The sequence below is a fragment of the Phaethon lepturus genome, unplaced genomic scaffold (assembly GCF_000687285.1).
Source record: "Phaethon lepturus isolate BGI_N335 unplaced genomic scaffold, ASM68728v1 scaffold11147, whole genome shotgun sequence".
In the NCBI taxonomy this organism is placed as follows: Eukaryota; Metazoa; Chordata; class Aves; order Phaethontiformes; family Phaethontidae; genus Phaethon; species Phaethon lepturus.
The window spans coordinates 12,869-31,621 of record NW_010551201.1 but is presented as its reverse complement, the minus strand read 5'-3'; the positions used below and the strand labels follow the sequence as shown (position 1 = coordinate 31,621).

The window sequence follows — 18,753 nt, the reverse complement described above, 5'->3', positions numbered from 1 at the left end:
CCCCAAAACCCAAAAAAGCCAGTATGAGGTGAGAGCTGCCTTAGTGTGATTCTGATGCAGGCAGTGCCTCAGGACAGGGTACCCCAGCAAAGTAAAGGAGAGGTGGGAAGCCGTCAAGATGACAGTTAGGTATTCGTATTTATCCAACTTATAAAATGAATATTATTCACGAGATATTATTATGTTAATATAGTGATGTAATATTATATATTAATTACTATATATTTAAAATAATCTATATGATATATGTATACTTTAAATATTTTTTCAGCTGGTACCACAAACTGGAATGCCTATAAACCCCATAATAAATACCCCAAGTGCTAGAATTTCCCTCTTTTTCATCAGATGATATTTTAGCCTCTGTGTGTGTGTACGTATATATGTGCACAATATGATACATCTTATATGATATTATATATCTGATATGATATTATATTGTATGATCATATATAATAAGATATGATATTCTTTTACTGTTTCATAGCATAGCTACTGTTGATAACATTCTTCTGGTTTTAAACTTTTTTTCATAACTACAAGTGAAATTTCAGCTATTTGGATATTACATGTTAGCAGGATAAACCTTTAAATGAAAGGAAGAACTTCAAGTCCTAATGCAAAAAGTGCTCAGACTAAATTTAAAGTTTGAGTTTGAGCAGGTCCGAAACACTCTAGAGGAAAATGTGGGCTCCAGAGCTCGTTCAGTCTTAAAGAGAATTTCCTTCTAAGGTGACACCTTAAAATTCAGCCACCTGGAAAAGTATACTAAGCCTGCAAAATGCAGTGACAAGGACAAATACACAGAACTGCATTAGTTTTTTAAAATTTGCTTAGCTTAACCCCTAGATGGAGAACTTAGAACTTTTAAAGTTTTATGACAAAACAAATCCACATATTTTAAATGCAAGGTTTAGGTGATCCCAAACATAGCTATATACATATGGTCTGATGTGACTCAGTCTTCAGTGAGGTGCCACACAGTGTGGCAGCTAATTAATTGCCCTGAATTAATCATCTGGTGTGGATCAAATTATTGAGGTTTAGCTGAGGTCTAGCTGAGGCTGGGGTCTAACCTCAAGTGAAATATATGGCTTTGTCAGAGCAAGAAGGGGGGTTCTGGCTGGCACGAGCTCTTGAAATGAGTCTGCAGGACAGGGAGGAACTTGACTGTGGTGAGAATTCAGGTGTGGGAAAAAAAAATTGCAATATTCTTACCCTTCGTCTTTTGAAAATGACAAAACAAACACTTCCCTTCACCCAAGTAGTTTAAAAAGAAAAGGAAAATAAACTCCTCCTGCTCTTCTAAAACCTATTAACACAATGAATTTAATACAATAATCCAGCTGAAGAAACTTGCAATCATACCATAAAGGAGCCGTCCAGCCACAGATGAGCAGTCCTTGCCTTTCTGAGGAGAATGGACATTTACTGACAGAGGAACTGCAAGTTGGAGAAAGAGCTCCTGCAGATGAGAGGTCCTTCAGTGGCACAGATTAAAACATCATCCAGCAAAAAAAAAAAAAAAATTCTAGCCCTTGGGGTGCTGATTATGGTCTTTATAGATATTTCAGTTTGTGTGAAAACTGCCTGTTGGAGATGAAGACTGTGAAACTCATGGGATACGTAGAGATGAACTCTAAGGTAGCTCTGAAGACTGGTACAAGTATGGTCCAATAAAATACTAATAACAATAGAACAGTAGGATATCTTTGGAGGCAAAATTTGAATTGTTAGGACCTGTAGAGACCTCTAAGTGATGTGCTCTGAAATATTACTGCATTCCTGAAATTTCAGCGTGTAAGTGAAAATAGGTGCATAGGAAGATGATATAAATATACTAAGAATAAAGGAAATGTTTGGTGCAGATGGCATCTATTCAGGAAAATATGGTTCAACCTAAACCAAAATAAGACTTCTGTTACTAAAAGTTAAGGTTACAGTTTTTAAACTAAAGACTGGAGAAAGCCAACTAGCACAGAAAAGCCTATAGTACAGGATGACACATACTTGGGGGTGGGAATGTTATTAAATTCTCTGCATTCTTAGGAAAAATGACAGGAAAAGGTATTAAAAAAAATCCAGGAAGAAACCAAACAAACAGTTTCTACGTGTGAAGCATATGAAGCAGATCACATAAAACACTTAGCCAGAAAAAAACCCAGATATTTGTGTCTACAGATGCGTAAGAAGTATAAAAATGCTGAGGCTGATTTGCCCTGGTTTTCTGCTGGAGATCTGACATAACTTAGGCACCTGAGGAGTCTGATGAAAGAAGGTAACTGCTGGAGACGGTATGGCCAGGGCACGTGCTGATAGGTGTGTTTGGCAGTTTAGGCCTGCCAGAATAGGCCGTGTCACTGAAGGATTGGTACTATTGTATGACAGGAAACTTTGTGTCACATCCAGCAAACAATTCAGCTGCATCAACAAATGAGACAGAATTTCCATGGACTGAAGGCTGCAACTGCAGGGCTGTATCATGAGTCACACAATGAGGATGGTCAACATGGCAGCAATGTGCTTGGTTTAGAAAAATGGCTGTGAGAACAAACAATATGGAAATAACAAAAGTTTTCAACTACCCCTAAGCAAACTGGGCAAATGTGCCGAGGTGTGATGCCTGTGTCCAGGCACTACAACTGTGACTCTGTGGAAGCCACCCATTCAAGATTCAGATGGGAGCTCCATGCAAGAGGAGGAGAAGCAGATCTTGATTCAGGCCTCTGCAGCAGGAGCACTGACCTGGAGTCTCCTTGCTCCCCCATCAGGACACCCAAGAGCTTTGGCCTGTAGATAAATTTCTACAACTTCAGCTGCTTAATGAAAAAAATAATATCTTATGTCTGTGTGAGGTTTGACCCTATCTGTGTTTAGTGGATATGTCTAAGGAGACAGAGCTTCTCCTTTGCTTTTTTTTCTGGATCCTTAAAGTGCTTGGCTGGAAGATACACACCAGGTTGTCTCAACCACTGCTTTAGGCCATTGACACAAGCAGTGCTGGATAACCGCAAAGCCCAGCAGAGAGGGGACCCAACTGCTGAGCCTAGCCCTTTGCTATGTGGGTTCAAAATTAGGTCTTGGAGGATCATAGAATCACAGGATTTTTGAGTTGGAAGGGACATGTAAAGGTCATCTAGTCCAACCTCCCTGCAGTGAGCAGGGACATCTTCAACTTGATCAGGCTGCTCAGAGCCCCGTCCAACCTGACCTGGAATGTTGCCAGGGATGGGGCATCTACCACCTCTCTGGGCAACCTGGGCCAGTGTTTCACCACCCTCATTGAGAAATACTGAAGGAAATTCTAGTATCACCAAAGAATCCTTTTCCTTCTTAAAAAAGCCTTCTCCTCCCCCAGAAGAGCTGCTGCTCTGACTGAAGGTAGAGAAGGCCCTTCACTGGTACTCCGAGTGTTGCTTGCTACTAATAACTACATGTACTTGGGACTGCTCTCTGCTGCGGAGGTCGGCTGGCCAGGGATGGCCTCTGCCCACGCTATCAGCATCCTCAGAAGGGCAATGGCGTGCAACCTGCCTACTCACAATGGTCCTGGCCTGAGCCAGCTGCTGAACTGCCCGGGAGCCAGTGGGGAGAAGTCAGCTAGCACAAACCAAGTCTGCACCAGGGAGCCTTCTTGTGAGCTAACGGTGCAGAGAAGCACATTCCGGTGACCAAGAACTTTCCCTAGAGGTGATTTATCTATTAACACCGATATAATGTAAAAATACAACTTGTTGGCCCCAAAGACGTGCATAATACATGGAAATATCTGATGAGAACTGAGACTTGGTAGAAAATGGCGAGCTTGAAACCCAGGCTCTCGTGAGGGCTTCCCTATCGAAAAGTTTTGGTTCCCTTTTTCACTCTCTTACAGTGCCATAGGTCTCAAAGGAGAATTGTCGCTGGGAGCTGCTTCAGCAGTTGCTGAAATGTGATTGCGGCCCCCACAGCAGCCACCTTCTCTTCTGAAAACCCAAGGATGCCCTCAGCTTCCCGGGAGTAGAGACGGGACAGTGCTTTTGAAAACACAACTCACCCCCATGCCTGCTGTGAAGAAAGATGAGCACCGACTACTTTCTCGCTTCTCTTTCTGAGAACAGTGGAGGTCATTTAATTTTTGCTATGACTTGGTTCCCATCTCTGCTTCGGGACCCACGGCTCGTGCTTGCTCATGGGAAGTTCAGGGGCTTGTGGCCATCTCAGGGTTTTCCCAGAGACCTGCCAAGCCTACGCCCTCCCCAGCCCTGCTGAAATCACCTGGGGCTGGGGCAGGGTTTCTCCACGGGCGTGTGGTGGCCAGCCTGCCTCGCCATGCGTGGCATCAGCCGGGAGGTGGAGAGGCCCGGTGGGACGTGCGAGATGGAGTCACCGATGCCTCTGTGATAGTCACTTAGCACTGCAGCCTGCTGGGGCCTTAATGTGGTTTGGCAAGCAAATGATGGAAAAAGTCAGTGGTTTGTAACTCATTCAGGGAACTGAAGAAAACAGGTCCAGGTCCTTTTTATTTTAACGTCTCAGCAAGTCTTTTATAAAAACATAAAGGCAATGTAAATTCCAGGGGGGCAGCTTTAGTATACTTTCTTCTTCTGTGTGTGTTTCTCTGTCTCTTGCTCTGCCTCACTATCACACACATATACAGAGAGGGAGAGAGGAAGAAAAGGAAGGCAGATTTTTAAGTTTTAAAATAAACCCATTTTCTTGAAGATTGGGGTTAAGTAAAGGTTGTGCATTACATTTTCATAAAAGAGCCTGCAAAAGGCAAAATAAATTCTTACAGCCCCTTCTAGCACCATCCTTCCAGCCATGCAGGTGAGCAAAGCCGTAGAGCTCTAACATCTCAGATACCAAAGATAAGAATGCAGTGATAAAAGACATTTAATCACATGACGTGGGGAAAGTTTTGTACAAGTTAGGACTAGCTGCTCAGTGCAGGTTCCTCTTTCAATTCTCTGAAACTCTTTAAAAAAAGTTACACACACACAAAAAAACAAATTTCAAAAGTGGTTTCCTCAGTTCAAACCTCCCACCACTCCCACACCATCTCTATAGATGTTACCTCTAAGGCGTACGATAAACTACACATAAAAGCTACTTGTGTTTGCACTGTGTAGACTGGTAGTTTTTAGAGCGTTCTGTCACATTGTGTTACAAACCACCCTACACAAAAAAGTGATGCTTGTTATTTAGTTTTGTTTACCTGTTTCTTTAATGTAGAAGAAATCTAACCTTTTTTTACCAAGACTAGTAGAAAGAGAAGATACCTAGCGATCCATCAGATAAAACCTATTCTTTCTTTTTGAAGGTTATACAATCACAACAGGAAATATTTTGAAATGGTCACACTAATCACAAGACAGACTACTTTTTAGGCTGAACATGTGTTTATACTAGTCTCCTATTTTTAGGTCACATCACTCACCAACTCCTTGCCCTTGCCATTTGTATTTTAATTATAAATGAAATTACAACTTTTGCAGTCTTCATAATAATAGGTTTATGCCTCATTCTTGCTTTGTTCTTACTTGCTATACTCAAATTCATAATCTGACAGAAGCCAAGAGTGAAAAATAACTAGTTTACATTTAATTACAGGTTGGGCTTTTATTTGTCTTGTAGTTATTGCCCTTTTTTTCTTGTTTCTTTTAAGCACCTGCTACAAAACAGTATTTGGGAAAGATGCTAATTTTGGCCCAAGTTCTCAAAATGAATTAGACGTCCAAATATTTTGGAGGAATCAGTCCTTAGCAGTCGCATTCCTGGTTTCCATGCACCTTTCTGCAAAACTAAAAGCAAAAGAAAGCTTGCCTCCTGCTGCCAAAACTGTCAATGAAAAAGAAGCAATGATACTTTGACCAGGAGATCAGTATGTCAGTGACGTCTCTGCAATGGCACAATAACCAAAACGCTATGACTTGCTAGATTAGAGGAAGGATCCACCGTACTGAACATATCTGTGTAAAGGGGTGGCTCTGGCACTCCAACAGCGCTTCCAAAGTGCTGGGATGCAGTGGGCTGAGGGCAACACCCATAACAAGCTTCTCATTATCAATCCTGCAGAAAGCCATGTCAGTAAGGAAATGAAAATGTTATTGGCTTCTCTGTATCTTTTTGTGAAAAAGTCTCCTTGCACTAACAGGAGATAGATGATTAAGAAGCAGGACTCTTCTGAGAGTTGACAAGATTGTAGGTGTGTCCTTGAGGATGATAATCAGATCGTCTTCAATTCCAGTGTACTCTCTTTCACTTGCTCGATGCCTTTTAAAAAGGCACTTTCCTACTGTGATTTAATTTTCTGTTTTTTTAATAATACTAACATTTGCACTGCTCAGTTACCTCACTGATGATGGTTTAAGAAATATTAGTGTCTTACTTTGTAAATGCTCCATGTGTTATAAGGAGAACAAGTGGCTTTTGAAATTGTCAGCACAGTACCTGCTTTTATTTAACTGAAGCAGCAATTTGTAAAAACCATACATGCATGCTTACTCTAAGATGAAAACTGTTGCTGCAATACACTACGCATTTACATAGAAGATTTTCCATTCTTTTCTACAATGCCTCAAGAAGTTAGATATGTTCTGTATCTGGTTTTACAGAAAGTATTCATTCAGTTACTTAACATTAACGTACTGCAATCAGTGGACTTGTTCTCACTGTTTATAACTACATTTTTCTCAGGCAAGACATCAAGGTCCCTTATGCTATAATCTCTGTAAGCCTTTCAGTGGCTTCTTCAAACAATGCAGTAAGCTTGATGAAATCATTCAAAAGTTGTGACAGAAAGCTCTTGAATGAGTGGGGTTTTGTGCCATCTTTTTGAATGCTCAGTTCATGCTATATTCAAGGGACTGCATTTGTCAAAACTGTGTTCAATTTTTTTTTTTAAATTGAACATTTCCTTGTAACTTAAATTGTGTTACCCAAATAATTAGACTTCCCAAATCAACTATTAAAATAAAAAATTCTTTCATTACAGGTAATGTTTTTCTTCTGCCCAAATTATAATAATGCAATAATATCCTAAGGGGAAAAATGTCCACAAAGTTTAAGGTACAATAGGATTTTTTGGTTCTCAAATGACTGAATACCTCATATTACAAAAGACAGGGTATGACTTTGTACACTGGATTTCTGATGTCTTGTTGTTGCTAATCAAGCTCAAGAAAGCCACAGTTCAGCTGAAAACCAGTTAAAAGAGTTTCTTTAGAAACTGGGTGTAAAAAGAGATTGTGGTTAGTTTTGCTTAATCACAAGAAAAGAGACACACAAGAAAACAACAAGCATCTCAGAGACAGTTAATACAGAATGCAAATCCGTGGAGAGAGCCTAGAGCACCCGCTATCCATACCTTCTCTAGAGGTTGTAGAAACGTATGTAGAGGCACCTGCCTACCCAGAAATCTCCACAGCCCCACGTGAGATGTCCCATACCTCATCAGCTCACAATTAGGCTTTTTAGAATGAGACCCAGAAAACCAGGACACTGAGCAGCAAGCAAGCTAGACAACAGGAAATGCCTTGGTCCCTGAGAAAGCTGCAGCTTTCAACACTTTGCTGAGGGTTTCAAGGAGATCAGCTACAACCATGTATTACAACTGAAGTTTCTCCTGGGGTGAGATGCTTGCATCAGTCTTATCTCACAAAAAATGGATGGATCCAAACCAGCAACAACATTGCTGTTCACATTTACCAAATATCACTCAATGGGGATGTGGGAGATATGAATTCATTTTCCCTCTTCAGAGTGAAGAGATTTGAATACACACCTCTCACTAAGCAGTGAGATTTTCTATTAGTCACTTCATATAAAACATATAAGTTGCACTGAAATAGGAACTGCAGTTTGGATGTCTTCTCCTCTCAGGTACTGAACAAAACTCTACAGTCTTTCTCACCCATGCACTTTATATTGCGTTTGCACCATTGGAACAAATTCAAGTGCAAGAATAAAGATAAGTTGTAGAGAAATCATTTTAGCATGGTGGTTAATACATTTATGCAAGAATAGTTGGTTCCAATCAGATTGGGTAAACATATCTAGTCTGTAGAGAGTTCTCTTAAAGCATCCACAGGATTAAAGGGTACATGGCATGGCCACCTTTCTCCTGGCTGCACTCTATGCAGGATCTACTTCAGTAAGTCTCTAATAAGTGCTTTGACGATTTATGGTATACTGGGTCCTCCAAATGATAGAGCTCAAGGAACAGTCTTGCCCCACTCCACAACTGTGGGTCATTTCAAGCCTTCAGTCTGAGTTGGGTATTAGGTCACACATGCTTCTGAGTGCTCAGTGACTGGGCTTCACAGTTTTTATATTGGGCACCCTTAGCAAGGGCTGAGCAGTTGAAGACCTCAGTCATGAGTTTTATCACTTACAGTGACAACAAGAGAGTATTTAGGCCCCTAAAGCCTTTTTTCAATGCTAGCATTAAGCTTGGATGCTGGAAATTCAATCTGTGAAGACATTTTTTCTCCTTTAGTGTGAGGTTGGGGTGAATACCAACAAGTACGTCAGGCATATGAAAATGCAGATGTTGGGCCAATGTATGAACATGGCCTGATGCTGGGGATATAATGTGAGCTGCAAATGCACATTTGCCTTGATCTATCTTTTGGGGTTGTGCCCCTTTTGCAGAAGAATCTCCTTGGCTTGTGCAGCTAAATCATCCCTTGATGAGCATAGTCCCACCCTGGACAGAGTACCTGCACTGTCTGTTGTAAGCCTCAGTGGCAGTCAAATAAACGTACTTGCCTTTCCTACTTTTGTGGCCCTCCCAGTGTCTTTTCTGTAGGTCAAAAATCCTGGCAGATGTTCCATACTGCACTGAGACTCAATCAACTAACCAGTCCTCCCAGACCATGGTGTGTCCACAGATATTCTAACTTTTCCCTTGCCAAACTCCTTGAGAACAGGTATTCTGTCCATCTATCCTGTCCCAGCAGACTAGGAAAGGCGTTCAGCAGAGAAAAGCTACCTGGCTCAACTCTGCGTATTTGTAGCATTCTCCCAGACAGAGTAGTCTGGATATAAGGGTCTTGTGGGGGTGGACGAGGGTGAGTCTGGCAGGTGGGTATGGTGGATTCACTAAAAGTCACCAGGTCGAGCGCTCATGTTTCTTTCCCTCCTGACAGGCAGGAGTGAAGTAGTGCTGTTTCTTGTTGCATCAACATGCCTGATTTCCTGGGTTGTTTAAAGAAGGATGACGAGCCTCAGCTCACAGGGCTATAGGAATCTACTTGCTCCACCTCTCTTGTTGAGGTCCTTTATATATTCCCTCCTTGCCACCCCCCACTAGGCTGGGATGGGAGAAGTACAATATAAAGATCCTATACTTCCACTGACTACACTTACCTACTACAGTTACTACACCTACTATGGATAAGAGGGGCAATTACACAGGGAGGTACCTAGGAAGCTGTTTTTCCCCCTTTAAGGACAGAGAAAAGGACTTCAATAAAAATGAAAGCTGGGCTCATGGAGTCATAATATGGGGCAGGCTGGCCTCAGAGCAGAGACTAACCTAATGCTTTTTAACAGAACTAGGATCATGGGACATACATGGAGTAGTTTACACACACCTCCTCACTCCAGCACGAGACCTCGGCTATCTTTTGAGACATCCTGTCATTGCTGGTATGACTAATTTGTATCAGTGGGTATGCGGATGCATCACTGTGAAGGGCAGGGTTTGAGGAAAGTAGCAGATAACGAAGTCATTTTTAGTGTTGTATGGTGGCAGTTAGCAAGCCATCCTGCTATTTGCAATACAATACGTGATATAGGTTCATCAAAATAAAACACTATTAGAAGGATGAATGAGAAAATCATAGGATTCTTGGTGGTAAAAGCCTAACAAAACTCCACTTCTACCAAACCACCTCTTCAACACTGTCTTGCTTTTCTGATGAGAAGCTACCTGAAGATTTGCATGGCTTTCATACTCCCAATTAGAATCATAGAATCATTTAGGTTGGAAAAGACCTTTAAGATCAAGTCCAACTGTTAACCTAACACTGCCAATTCCACTGCTAAACCATGTTCCTAAGTGCCACATCTACAGGTCTTTTAATTACCTGCAGGGATGGTGACTCAACGACTTCCCTGGGCAGCCTGTTTCTTTTGGTGAAAAAATTTTTTCTAACACCCAATCTAAACCTCCCCTAGTGCAACTTGAAGCCATTTCCTCTAGTCCTATCGCTTGTTACTTGGAAGAAGAGACCAACACCCACCTCGCTACAACCTCCTTTCAGGTAGTTGTAGAGAGTGATAAGGTCTCCCCTCAGTCTTGTTTTCTCCACGCCAAACACCACCAGTTCCCTCAGCTGCTCTCCACAAGACTTGTGCTCTAGACCTTTCACCAGTTTCATTGCCCTTCTTTGGACACGCTCCAGCACCTCAATGTCCTTCTTGTAGTGAGGGGCCCAAAACTGAACACAGGATTCAAGGTGCGGCCTCACCAATGCCGAGTACAGGGGCACAATCACTTCCCTACTCCTGCTGGCCACACTAGTTCTGATACAGGCCAGGACGCTGCTGGCCTTCTTGGCCACCTGGGCACACCCCTGGCTCATATTCAGCTGGCTGTTGACTAACATCCCCAGGTTGTTTTCTACCGGGCAGCTCTCCAGCCACTCTTCCCCAAGCCTGTAGCGTTGCATGGGGTTGTTGTGACCCAAGTGCAGGACCCTGCACTTGGCCTTATTAAACCTCATACAGTTGGCCTCAGCCCATCGATCCAGCCTGTCCAGATCCCTCTGCAGAGCCCTCCTACCCTCCAGCAGATCAACACTCCCACCCAACTTGGTGTCATCTGCAAATTTACTGAGGGAGCACTCGATCCCCTCATCCAGATCATTGACAAAGACCTTAAACAGAACTGGCCACAATACTAATCCCTGGGGAACACTCTTGTGACCGTTCACTAATTGGATTTTACTCCACAACTCTCTGGGCTTGGCCATCCAGCCATTTTTTACGGAGAGAAAAGTACACCCATTGGTCGGGAAGATGCATAGAACAACTTATTCATAGACTGTAAAAAAAGAGAAAAGCAAGAGTATCTAAGAGATTGTATATTAAAGAGTTAAGAGGAAGGGAGGAGAAATAAGGAAGTAGTGGTTGAAACAATCTACTTTTAAGCATACAAAAAATTAAAAAAGACTTGATAACATTTTAAACAGAGTGTATAAACAACAGAAAAGAACCCCAAGCTAGGTGTTGTTTTTCTGGGGGGTGGGTGCATTCAGGACTATAATGGAAATTGCACTGTTAGCCAAAGAACAAGTGCAGGTTTCTCACTCACCCAGACTGAATGAAACATGAAGTGACTATTTCTAATAATGAGAAGAGAGGTTGGTTTCCAAACACCTCCAGTGTAGGGTAGAACCATTTTTTCTACCCAGTTATTTCATTTGAGATCTATTAGATCAAAAGGATATAAAACAGAGCAAATACAGTAAAGTACGTTACCTTGGGGTTTGCCACTAACGACAGCTGGACTGTCAGTGTCAAAAAGACAAATACAAACTGATTTCCAAAGAGCATTTACATACTCTGTAATTCTGATCTAAGAATGTTATGCTGACCTTTTAAAAATTATATGTTTGGTTGTCTCTCCACTGACGAAACAATCTTGTCATTTGTCATCGACAGTGCTGATTCCGCAGCAGTACAATCTTTGTCGATTTAACATAGAAAAAAAGTTCTAACACTAAAGTCACTGTGTCTTTCAGATGTGTGTTCAAAAAGTGCTGTCATTTGCAACTGTCTGTACATAGGACATTGCCAAAATCTATGGCACCATGTTCCACCAGTGTGAGTGGTTGTGGAAAAGGACTTAGATTAGAGATGGTTTAGGATTAATTTATTTCATAAGTGAAATAAATGTGAATAAAATTAATATAAAATAAATAGTTAAAACCGAAAATATTTCATCTTGATCTTCAGAGCTATTTAGTAGTTTAATTGCTGCAAGCTTTACTTTATGCTTTTATATAATCCCATTTAACACTTGTGCATGAAGCAATAAGACAGGACTTAACAGTCTGTAAGATTTTTATTTACCAGCATCACTGTTAGTTGTCTATCTTCACTGCCTTTGATGGCTACACATCAAGAGAATTGAGCTTCAGCTCAGATGTCAAAAAAGGAAATAAGCACCCACAAGATAGTCTCTACAGCACATTTCTCCTCTGGAGGAGGAGAGCATTGAGGCATTAATGTTGACACAGAAAGCACAGACCAAATCTATTTCAGGGGATGCTTTGATGTTTGTCTTCTTCCCAGAAGAAAGGAAAAGGGCACAATGTCATTGGGTTGCAGAAATGGAAGGCAAGGGCCAGGACTCTGTGGACCACTGTGGGGGTAACGTTCACCAAGATGCTGGGCCAGGCAATGTTTTCTTTGGGCCAGTCAATAAATACTGTTCACAGAAACAGCGTAGGCTGCTTGGACTTAAAAGTGAAAGACTCTGTTTTTTCAGTACACCTTCTTACCTGGAAAATGAGGTTTGTGGGTGGGCATGTGGCCTCATCTCTAGGGGAAAGATGTGATGTGGGAGAATCCAGACGAGGATGTGGGAGTCCTGGGTGACTGTCAGCCAGAGCAGGCATCAAACACTTCCACTTGTTCACTTTATCACTAATTTAGAAGCAAGAATATAAACGAAAACAAAACAACTACTGAGCCCAGCTGCTGTTCAACTTTGTTTGAGAATTATCTTATGTCTGTGTTCACAGGTCTGTATTACCCTTCTCTCCCTCAATAAATGTGAACGTGTTGGTTAATTCTAGCCAAATTTGACAAAGGGTGTAGGTCCCAAGATTACCTAAGTTTCTGTGCTTTCCTTAAAAATATTTGGCCAATTGGATAAAAGCCTGGGATTCAGAAATTCATAATTCCACCTAATGTTTTTTAGTTCCTTTCCCTGATTTTGGCAACTGCATATGGTTTTCTGTGTGTCATGGCTGTAATAACTCAGGAGAAGGTTGTAGACATGTACAATGACAATGACAATCTTCACTATATAGTAATCCACCGTAAGTCACAGAATTGTAGGAAGAAAATAGGCTGGTGTTTTCTACTGTCCACAGAGCCACTGGAAAATTTGTTGGTGTTATCTTCACTTTTGGGAGAGTGTCACTGTGAGTCTCGTGCTAACTGCTCAAAATGCCTCTCACCCATGCCTTTTTCAGTCTGGGATCAAAGCAATAAAAGCATGGCTCAGAATAAATGGCAGAGTATTTAATGTAGTTACAAAAACTAGTCTGCAAATCCTACACCAAATCCTGCTTGACCCAACACATGACAAACCAAATTTATGAATGGGACAAGACCCAGTGAATACATTTATCTTCCACTGAAGGCAACAGGAAGAAAGAGCATTTAGCACACATCTCTCTTGGGCCCACAGTTGGACACAAAAACATCCTTAATATAGAAGCGTGACCTTACTTCTAACGCATGACACACTCTGAATTTCTGGCCAGTCCTTTATGAACAAACCCATATTTATTAATTTATTTTTTTCAGATTTACTAGAGAAGTTTAAGATGATGGTATATGGAAGGTGAGAACTTTTTTCTTTGCTGAGGCAGGTGGGGATTGAGACAGATTTACAGCTCCTGTATCATGTGCGTCTGAACCATGACATTGTTGGCAATGGCAAGCTGCAACACCAAGTGTTTTGTTTCAAACACGAGGAAGCCAAATCCCCAGGTGTCCTTACTCTCTTTAGAAGTAGGCAAAGATGTTTCTGACCTTCTAGCCACTTATTTTTCTTCCTACACTCATGAAAAGAGACAAGTTAGATCAGCCAGGCACAACCACAGGAGACAATATTTCTGTAGTACCATTTGTCTCTCTCTGCTCTCCTACTGCTAACTGGCATAGGAATAATCTTTCCATATGCTGGTGTTCCCCAAATAACAAAGTGATCCCCAGGCATTGCTGTGAGAGACTTCAAAGTTTGTTTTGCAGTGCTGCAGCAGCAAAAACAGGAGGTGCTGAGAATCTGCCCCACTCAATGTAAACATTTTCAAGCCGAAGGTAGACCAACCATCTATGTTATTGATATCCGGATCAGTTATGATCTCTGTCTCTCTCATGTGGGGGTAATCATATACTCACCTAAGACAGCTCACAAACATTAGCAGGAATAGACATGTGAGTCAAGGAAACCTATCAGCCTACTATAGGATGTAAAACTGCACCATGTCCTTTTAGTTTCTCTGAGAAGTGATGTTGGTGGAAAACTTTTCGTTTAAAAAGCTGAAAAAAAGCTTGCACAAGTATGTATTATTTAAAATTAACATACGCTGAATGTGAAACATCTCAGTGATGAGTTTGTGAGACTGTTATGTATCTACACAGCAGAGAATTGCTGAGATCACTAAAGTCAGACACTTAGCAGGAAACTTCATTATTCATCCTCTGAGAGGTGTTAATGATATCTTTATGCCCCGAGAGGGAGAAATGTGTAACTGAGAAGACACATCTTCATGTGAAAGAGTGGGTTCCAGATATTTTCTTTGACAAGACTGTAGATATTGAGGTCACGGATTGGGCTCATAAAGAGATGTTGTACACAATGTATAAAGCAGTATTTAGTTCAACTCAAGCGCTTGATCTTGCTCCTGCTTAACTCAGTCTCACATTCTTGTACTAGCAGCCAACTTCTGTTAGCTGCAATCATGGGTAAGCCTCAAGATTTTTGACTAACTGTGTATTTCTAATGACCACAACAGCTCTGATCATTGCACTGATTATTTAAGCACTGAATGATTGAGATCATCAGCTGTGCAGAGACCTAGGTTTGATGGGAGGGGAGGTTGTCCTTTATGAAAAAGTCTTGTCTTTTCTTTCCTTGTCAAAATACTCACAATGTTCATATACCTCAGGAAGGTTATTGCTTTAGCAGCCTGGACAAACAAACCAGCTGAAGAGCATGTGAGCCAGAATTTCATCAGCAGATTGCCCTGGTTGCTTTGCAGTTTAATGATCCTACTAGTGGAAAGATGGAAGTCAACAAGCTGAAGAGAGCCACGAAACAGTACAAGTCAGCTGGCTGGAAAATGGACAAGTTTAATCCTGCACATTTCCATTTGATCTTTGTTGGAACCAGTGCCTTCCCAGCAATTTTCCAAAGGTGAAATACCTCATTAGAAAGATAAAGACTCTTTTCTCCTCATTGTTCAATGAGTGATGCTGTGCCCTATGTACAGTGCACTGTTCAAACTCTTGTGCTCAATACCAAATAAATCATTTATTTGTGGGCATTTTTGTGGCATCCAGTTTTGTAGCAAGACCCACAAATTTTTTCTTTGCAACCTTTCTCCAATATGAAGATTATTTAACCCCCTATTACAAACAGGAAAGTGAGGAATGGAGGCCCTGAGTTGCTTAGGACCTGATTTCTAAGAGCATTTGGCATTTCATAAAAAGTTATTGTTTCAAAGCTACATTTCTACTGACTATATCTGGATCTGTGACTACTCAATACTTCTGCGAGTTAGACCCAGGTATCTTCTAATAAGCATTTGAAAATGAGGAACTCAGAGTTGTTGTCTTTCCGAAAGCTTAACCCCTTGAAGCCAGATCTGAATGCAACGCTACAGGCTTGATCCCCATGCAATACTACAGACTTGGGGAGGAGTGGCTGGAGAGCTGTCAAGTGGAAAAGGACCTAGGGGTGCTGGTTGACAGCCGGTTGAACATGAGCCAGCAGTGTGCCCAGGTGGCCAAGACGGCCGACAGCGTCCTGGCCTGTATCAGAACTAGTGTGGCCAGCAGGAGTAGGGAAGTGATTGTGCCCCTGTACTCGGCACTGGTGAGGCCGCACCTCGAATCCTGCATTCATTTTTGGTCCCCTCACCACAAGAAGGACATTGAGTTGCTGGAGCATGTCCAGAGAAGGGCAACGAAGCTGGTGAGGGGTCTGGAGCACAAGTCTTATGAGGAGTGGCTGAGGGAACTGGGGTTGTTCAGTCTGGAGAAGAGGAGGCTGAGGGGAGACCTTATCGCTCTCTACAACTACCTGCAAGGGGGTTGTGGCGACGAGGGTGTTGGGCTCTTCTCCCAAGTAACTAGCGATAGGATGAGAGGAAATGGCCTCAAGTTGCACCAGGGGAGGTTTAGATTAGATATTAGGAAAAATTTCTTTACTGAGAGAGTGGTCAAGCATTGGAACAGGCTGCCCAGGGAGATGGGGGAGTCACCATCACTGGAAGTGTTCAAAAAACATGTGGATGTGGCACTTCAGGACATGGTTTAGTGGACATGGTGGTGTTGGGTTGATGGTTGGACTTGATGATCTTAGAGGTCTTTTCCAATCTTAATGATTCTGTGATTCTGAAACAGTATTTCAGGCTCTGTAAGATGAGCATCGCATGGGTGAAAGGATTAAGGCACCAGTGAAGACTTAGGTGTCTCAGAACAGGGTCTGAAATAGTCAGCAAAATGATGAGGCACAGTGTGAAGTCAGCACTCTTCACATGCCACATACATAGGTCATCCAGAGGAGACTATGGATTGGTCTTGGAAACGTGAAAACTTAGGAAAAAATCTTAGTGAGTCTCACAGAACATCCTCTCTCTCACAGGAAAACTACTGGGACACCTGAGCCTTGAGCTTCTGTGAAGTTTCCTGAAGATTCCCTGTTGCCTTTTCTTTCTGGGGACTGAATATGATTTGCTACAATCTTTTAGATAGTCGATAGAAGAGAAACACTTCCCTTCCCTGTCTAAATGATAGAGTAGTGGTTAAGATCAGGAAATAGGTGCCTCAAGTTGCCTCCGAAGTCCGACCATGGGACTTATTATCTTAGCAGGAGATTGTTTTAACCACAAAGTTGCTAGGTACTGCCCACATTTCACATCAAAGATGTGCAATAAAAAATTATAGATATGACAACTTAGGGCAAGGGAAAGACAAAAACGCCATGCAGTAGGGCAAGAGATTCTCTAGCCTAGTGACAAGGGCAGCCATCAACTATAAGGTAGTGGACATGGCCTGGTATTTACTCTTTAGATTGGCCTTTGGGGTTATTCAGTGACTACTTAATAATGTGAAATAGTGACTTTGAAGATGAGATCAGGTCTTTTGCCTTCTAGCTGAATGATATTTCAGGCATCTGCTCCTCTTTTGTCCAATGACCACTGCTTGCTCTTCCAGCTTCAACTGGACAGGTACAAATCAGCCCAGACTGTGGTAGCTAGCATATTATCTAGCCAGCAAGGAAGGAGGTGGATAAGGCTTTAAATTCTTTCTGAAGAGAGTGTTGAACATGCATGTTCTCTCTCTTAGGAGAGTGCTCTACAGGAGGAGTTACATATTTCCTACTCTTTGACTATGTTTGAAAAGAGAGTACCTGTATTTCTAAAGAAGAAACATAGTCTTGCTGATGTGCTTTAAACATGCTCCTTACTGGCACTAGGCCAGGTCTCTCAGTCCTGTCAAAATCCAATTGCTCTATAATTGTAAATGGATATCTGGTCTATACTTGTCCTTAAGTATCTTAAGTACTGGTGCCTTATGAGCAGCAACTACGAGGGTATAATTCCCTAGTAGTGGAAGGCTGTATGAGAATTGTCCCTGCTTGGAGCTGAAGCTCTGAAGTTCTACCCCAGCTCCACTTTAGGCATTTCTCATGTATCTTTTACTTACGGCGGTCCCCTTTTCTCAGCATCACACAAGACTTTCAGGCAGAATCAGTGGCAGAATCTCATTTCCCAGGACATCCCTCAGTCACTAAAATCACAAGGCTACTTTGCCTTTTCCTGTAGTCCTACCTCTGAGTCAGCATGTGTCCTCCAGCAGCAAGTGGATGAGAGCTGATAAAGGAGACAGGCAATGGATTCCCTCTGAATGGGCTGTTGATTTGTTGTTTGTGCTGAAGTATTCTTCTGTAATATTTACACTTAGGAGACCGAGGACTACACCACATGCACAAGGAAGATGTTACTACATGAAGGATATGTCAATATTAGTAAATTAAATGCTGTCAGAATCTGGGCTGAGGCCATGAAATTCAATTTCTTGGGCTGTTACTGTTCTGGCACAGTTTTGTTTCATACCAACTAATGCTCCCCCAAACAACTCTGGGCCCCACACAACCATCCTGTGTAGTTTAGGAGTTACCATAGACCAAAGACCATTCTCAAAAACGAGTTTGGATGTAGCCATCACGTTTCAGAGGCTGAGAACAGTTATTACAGATGTGTGAAATAAGCTAAAGGCCAGTGTATGACTGGTCCTAGCAAATGGATGTAGTGCATAGTGCAATAAAAACGTATTTTCTGTCTAGACCACTAGAGGGTGCAGAGAAACTTACTTTGCCTTGATTTATTTTAGGTTACCGAGACCTGGATGTTTCAGGTTTTTCTCCAGCGTATTTGAGGAAAAGAGCTGAAAGGATCACGCCTTGCTGTCCTCTACAAACCCACTTACGTCATCTGTAGCATGTAACCCAAAGTCTGTCCTTCTCCCATCAACCACTGTCCGGACACCACTCTCTGTCCTCGTCTGCCTCGACTTTGTACTACCAGTTTTCTTCTTCTCTTTTTTCTTCTTTCCCTCACCGTTTCTGTTCCTGCTTATCCACAGCTTCCTACCCTACCTCTCGCCCTACCCCTGTGCTCCAGGAGGATTTCACTTTGATGCTTTCCCTGCACTGCTTGACTGTCACAAGGTGAAGTAACAAAAGTACAGAAGGTTTATTCTCCCAGCCTTCAGCTGCTGAACTCTTGTCGCCCAGAA

At 42.1% G+C, this 18,753-nt stretch overlaps 1 protein-coding gene across 1 annotated transcript in view; it reads right to left on the bottom strand.

Moving 5' to 3' along the window:
• P2RY8 (purinergic receptor P2Y, G-protein coupled, 8) overlaps positions 1-18,753 on the bottom strand; it is a 34,435-nt gene that overhangs the window by 11,742 nt on the left and 3,940 nt on the right. The window lies entirely within an intron of this gene.